General features: G+C 29.6%; 1 protein-coding gene across 1 annotated transcript in view; it reads left to right on the forward strand.

Moving 5' to 3' along the window:
* DIP-epsilon (Dpr-interacting protein epsilon) overlaps positions 1 to 5,976 on the forward strand; it is a 353,851-nt gene that overhangs the window by 43,889 nt on the left and 303,986 nt on the right. The window lies entirely within an intron of this gene.

Below are 5,976 nucleotides of genomic sequence, written 5' to 3' on the forward strand. Positions count from 1 at the left end.
TTTTGTTATCGAAAAATTTTCAATGAAAAATTTATTATCGAAAAATTAGCTATAGAAAATTTTGTTATCGAAAAATTTGCTATAGAAAGTTTTGTTATCGAAAAATTTTCTAAAGAAAATTTTTGTTATCGAAATATTTTCTATAGAAAATTTTTGTTATCGAAATATTTTCTATAGAAAATTTTTGTTATCGAAATATTTTCTATAGAAAATTTTTGTTATCGAAATATTTTCTATAGAAAATTCATGTTATCGAAATATTTTCTATAGAAAATTCATGTTATCGAAATATTTTCTACAGAAAATTCATGTTATCGAAATATTTTCTACAGAAAATTCATGTTATCGAAATATTTTCTAAAGAAAATGTTTGTTATCGAAATATTTTCTAAAGAAAATTTTTGTTATCGAAATATTTTCTAAAGAAAATGTTTGTTATCGAAATATTTTCTAAAGAAAATTTTTGTTATCGAAATATTTTCTAAAGAAAATTTTTGTTATCGAAATATTTTGTATAGAAAAATCATGTTATCGAATTTTATTTCTATTGAAAAAATGTTGTTATCGAATTTTCTATAAAAAAATTTTGTTTCGAAATATTTTCTATAGAAAAATTTTGTTATCGAAATATTTTCTATAGAAAAATTTTGTTATCGAAATATTTTCTATAGAAATAGTTTGTTATCCAAAACTTTTCTATCTAAAAATATTGCTATCGACAATTTTTCTATATAATTTCGTCTATAAAATGTTTTCGTCGAACATTTCTCTAGAGCATAATTTTGTAATCGATAGAAAATATTATATAAAATAATATTTTAAAATATTATATAAAATAATATTTTAGCGACAATTTTGCTATATCGATAAGTTTTCTATGAAAAATTCTTGATATCGATCAATTATCTATAGAAAATACTTTATATCGATAAATTATCTATAGAAAAATCAAGTTATCGAAAAATATCTATAGAAATAGCATGTTATCTATAAATTTTATAAACACCAACTAAGTTATCGATAAGTTTTCTATCATGTTATCGAAAATGTTTGTGTAGAAAAATCATATTATTGAAAAATGTTCTAAGAATTTTTGTTATCGAAAAATTTATAATAGAAAAATTTTGTTATCGAAAACTTTTCTACAGAAAAATGTTATCGAATCTTCTATAGAAAAATTTACAATAGAACAATTTTATTATCGAAAACCTTTCTATAGAAAAATTTTGTTATCGAAAAACTTTCAGAAGAAAAATGTTATCGAATTTCTATAGAAAAATGTTGTTATCAACAATTTTTCCATAGAAAAAATTTGTTATCTAAAAACACAGAAAAACTTTGTTATCTAAAAATTTTCTAAAGAAAATCCTTGTTATCGTATAATTTTCTATAGAATAATTTTGTTATAGAAAACTTTTCTATAAAAAAATATTTATATCGCAAGTTTTGTATAGAATAATTTTTTCATCGAATATTTTTCCAGAGCATAATTTTGTAATCGACAATTTTTATATAGAAAATATTGTAACATACAAGTTTTATATAAAAAATTATTTTTAGCGACAATTTAGCTATAGAAAATTATTGTTACCGACAATTTTTCTTTAGAAAAATATTGTTTCCGACAGTTTTGCTCAAGAATATTATTGCTACCGATAAATTTCTATAGAAAAATATTCCTACAGATAAATTTTCTTTAGAAAAATCATCTAAAGAAAAATTTTGTCATGTTAAAGAAAATTTTCCACAGAAAAATCATGTTATGGAAAAATGTTCTATAAAAAAATGTTGATAGCGATAAATGTTCTATAGAAAAATGAAGTTATCGAAAAGTGTTCTACATCTTCTTACATTACATTTTATTAGATCATGTGTTCCAAAACTATGTCGATTTAGACCACGTCTTCGTAGTCTGGGCCCACCAAAACTTTCACTTTATAGTCTATATTCCCAGATTACGTCATAAAGATTATAGTGAGAAAAAGTAGGTTTTCAATAATTTTTCTATGACATTTTTTACTTTAATATAATTTAACATGTAGCTGTTTTCCAAGTCGTCTCAACTGTAACATATTTAGCTCCTCTATCTTAGTCCTCCTACAAAGTTGTTCACATATGTACATTGGTCCTTTTGTAAGTTGCCATAGAAATCTTAGATTTTTGTTCTTTACAATGCTCCATGTTCCATTGGCTCCTTATGACTGTGAATGTGAGTAGCATCATCATCATTTCATTGTTATTTCTTTTTAACTAGCGGGCATTTTATGTGTTTTGTGTCCTTTTGTATTGTCATTTTGCAGTTGTTGCTCCCATACAATTCTATTTAAGAGTGTAATATTGTCATTGTCCATAGTTTTATTCGTTTCTGTTCTTTTTTGGATTTTTTCTTCTTGTTGTTCATTTTATTTTTATTTTGTGACATTATTGGCATTCAATTTGAGTTATCTTTCTTCGAGGAGTCTTATTATGAGTTCATTCTTAAAATAGAATAAAAATTGTTGAATGTAATATTTTTTTTTTGTGATAACATTTCATGCTGTCGCTACTGTACTTTTTGTTTAATTTTTTTATTATTTTTTTTTGTTGTTTGCTGCTGCATTAAAAGTCTTTAAGTGATTGTGAATTCATTGTTACATTTCATGGACGAAAAGTATGTTTTTTTTATTATAACAAGTACGAGTTTATAGTTCTCATTGTTTTGCTTTATAACTTTCCAGATGTATTGTTGAATTTTGATTAGATTGATTGGGTTTTTATGCATTTTAACTTTAAGGTCATGAAGAAAGCTTAAACAAATATCTGCCAGAAAAGACCTTAAAAATTGTATTGACTTATAAATGGCTATAATCTTCTTAGATGAAATTGTCACGTCTCTTTTGACTTTTTAACCTGTATCAAAAAAGAATGACATGACAGTTGCTGACTTTTGCTTACATGTCATCAAATGTCAGCACAATAAAACCAATATTTTGTGACAATATGCTGAAGGCTCTTGTCCAAATCTAGACAAATTTAAATATGTTTGCTATCTGTAGAAAATGTTACATAATTTAATCCAAACTGATTAAATTTTTATTCATATTCTCCCCTCAAGTAATGTTTTTTTTTGATAAAAATTTCACTCTCTTACATTTCCATAAATAATAAATGCATTTTTATACATTTAACAATATTAATATTACCTTCATTTGTTTAAAAAAAGAATCTAAAAAACATTCCACCGCAATAATTTTTACAGTAACTAAAAGAAGTCCCCCAATCCCAAAACAAAACTGTGTTGCTATTTTTAAGCCTTGATCCCCTTGTTCACTTTTTCCGTTTTTTATTTAAAATGTTGCCCCTTTTTTTGGTGCGAAATTCTTTTGCAACAGATTTTCTTATTTAAAATTGTAATTTGCAACCAAATTTAAAATACTTTTTTTTAATAAAAAATAGAACCAAAAAACATATGTACATAGTATAAAACAAAAGATATGAAATCTTTGTCCTTTCCTTTTCTATCCCCACACCCTCGTACACTTTAAAGGGACTATTTTTTCTTCTTCTCATTTCTTTGGAAACAATTGCCCTCAGGAGTACAATTTATTGTATTAAAGTGGTGGCAAATAAATTTAATGAGTTCAAGCTGAACAATACGTTTCTATTTTTTTTTTGTGGGTTTTCTTAAAAATAAAAAGGTGTCTTGAAGCGTGGCATTATTAGCAGATGGGATGATGTACAGCTAAAAAGAAACTTAAAGTGCTTCAGAAATTACCAAGTATATGAAGCTGATGTTTGGGGAATACAATTAATTGCAGTTTAATGTTATCTGCAAACAAGCATTACAAGGTTAGAGTGAAGATAAATGTTTTAAGAAAATAATTAGCAGATTTTTTAAGGTTTTTCAGTAGTTTAAAGAGATATTTGTATAATAAATATATATCTGGCTTAGATTTCATAGACTAAGGTACCATTACTTCTTGCTCTGAATACCTTTTGTCCTCTTATAGTACTTCTTCTTAGGCAATGTCTTCATATACATCGTCCTGTTAGATCATGTCATCTAAGAATTAGTCTTCTTAGACTACGTCTTCCTAGACTAGGCCTTCCTCGACTATGACTTCTTAGACAACGGGTTCTTAGATTCCGTCTTCTTAGACTATTACTGCTTAGACTACCTCTTCTTAGATTCCATCTTCTTAGACTACGTCTTCCTAGATTACGTCTTCCTAGACTACGCCTTCTAAGACTACGTCTTCCTAGACTACGCCTTCCTAGACCACATCTTCTTATACCACGTCTTCTTAGCCTACATCTTCTTAGACTACGTCTTCTTGACTCCGTCTTCTTAGACTCCGTCTTCTTATAGTACGTCTTCCTAGACTATGACTTTTTAGACTACGTGTTCTTAGTCCACGTCTTTTTAGACTACGTCTTCCTAGAGTACGTCTTTCTAGAATATGACTTCTTAGACCAAGTCTTCCTAGACCACGTCTTCTTAGACTATGTTTCTCTATACCATGAATTCCTCTACATCTTCTTAAACATCGTCTTCCTAGGCTACGTCTCCTTAGACTATCTCTTCTTATGCTATGACTTCTTAGACTACGTCTTCCTAGACCACATCTTCTTAGATCACGTCTTTTTAGACTACATATTTTTAGACTACGTGTTCTTCTTAGACTCCGTCTTCTATAACTCCCTCTCCTTACATTCCGACTTCTTAGATTCCGTCTTCTTAGACTCCGTCTTCTTATAGTACATCTTCCTAGACCACATCTTCTTAGACCACGTATTCTTAGACTACATCTTCTTAGACTACGTCTTCTTGACTCCGTCTTCTATAACTCCGCCTCCTTAGATTCCATCTTCTTAGATTCCGTCTTCTTATAGTACGTCTTCCTAGATTATGGTTTGTCCACGTCTTTTTAGACTACGTCTTCCTAGACCACATCTTCCTAGACTACGTCTTCCTAGAGTACGTCTTCCTATAGTACGTCTTCCTATGACTTGTCCACGACTTTTTAGACTACGTCTTCCTAGACCATATCTTCCTAGACTATGTTTTCCTAGAGTACGTCTTCCTAGACTACGTCTTCCTAGAATACGACTTCCTAGACTACGTCTTCCTAGAATACGACTTCTTAGACCACGTCTTCCTAGACTATATCTTCTTAGACTAAGTCTTCTTAGACTAAGTTAGACTCCGTCTTCTTAGACTAAGTTAGACTCCGTCTTCTTAGACTAAGTTAGACTCCGTCTTCTTAGACTAAGTTATACTCCGTCTTCTCAGACTAAGTTAGACTACATCTTCGTAGACTATGACTTCTTAGGATACTTCTTCCTAGACTGTGACTTCTTAGACCTCGTCCTCCTAGACTACATCTTCTTAGACTACATCTTCTTAGACTCAGTCTTCTTATAGTATATCTTCCTAGACTATGAGTACTTAGACTATGTCTCCTAGATATGACTTTTTAGATTACGTCTTCCTAGACAATGTCTTCTTAGACTATGACTACTTACGCCACGTCTTCCTAGACTATGACTTTTTGGACGAAGTCTACTTGGACTACGTCTTCTTAGACTTAGTCAACTTAGACTACGTCTTCCTAGTCTACGACTTCTTAGACTCCGTTTTCCTAGACTCCGTCTTCTTAGACTCCGCCTTCTTATAGTACGTCTTCCTAGACTATGGCTTCTCAGACTACGTCTTCCTAGACTATGACTTCTTAGACAATGACTTCTTAGACTAGACATCTTAGACCACGTCTTCCTTGACTATGACTTCTTAAACAAAGTCTTCTTACATCACAACTTCCTAGACTATGTCTTCTTAGACTATTTCCCTATAGACAACGGATTCTTATACTGTCGTCCATAGACCATGTTCTCTTAGTCTGTAATTTCTTAGTCATCTTATTCTTGAACTACATATTTCATAATATCATAGCTCCCCCTTCCAAATACTTAAGCACCTTCAAATAAAACGCACCA

The sequence above is a fragment of the Calliphora vicina genome, chromosome 2 (genome assembly GCF_958450345.1).
Source record: "Calliphora vicina chromosome 2, idCalVici1.1, whole genome shotgun sequence".
NCBI classification, from domain to species: Eukaryota; Metazoa; Arthropoda; class Insecta; order Diptera; family Calliphoridae; genus Calliphora; species Calliphora vicina.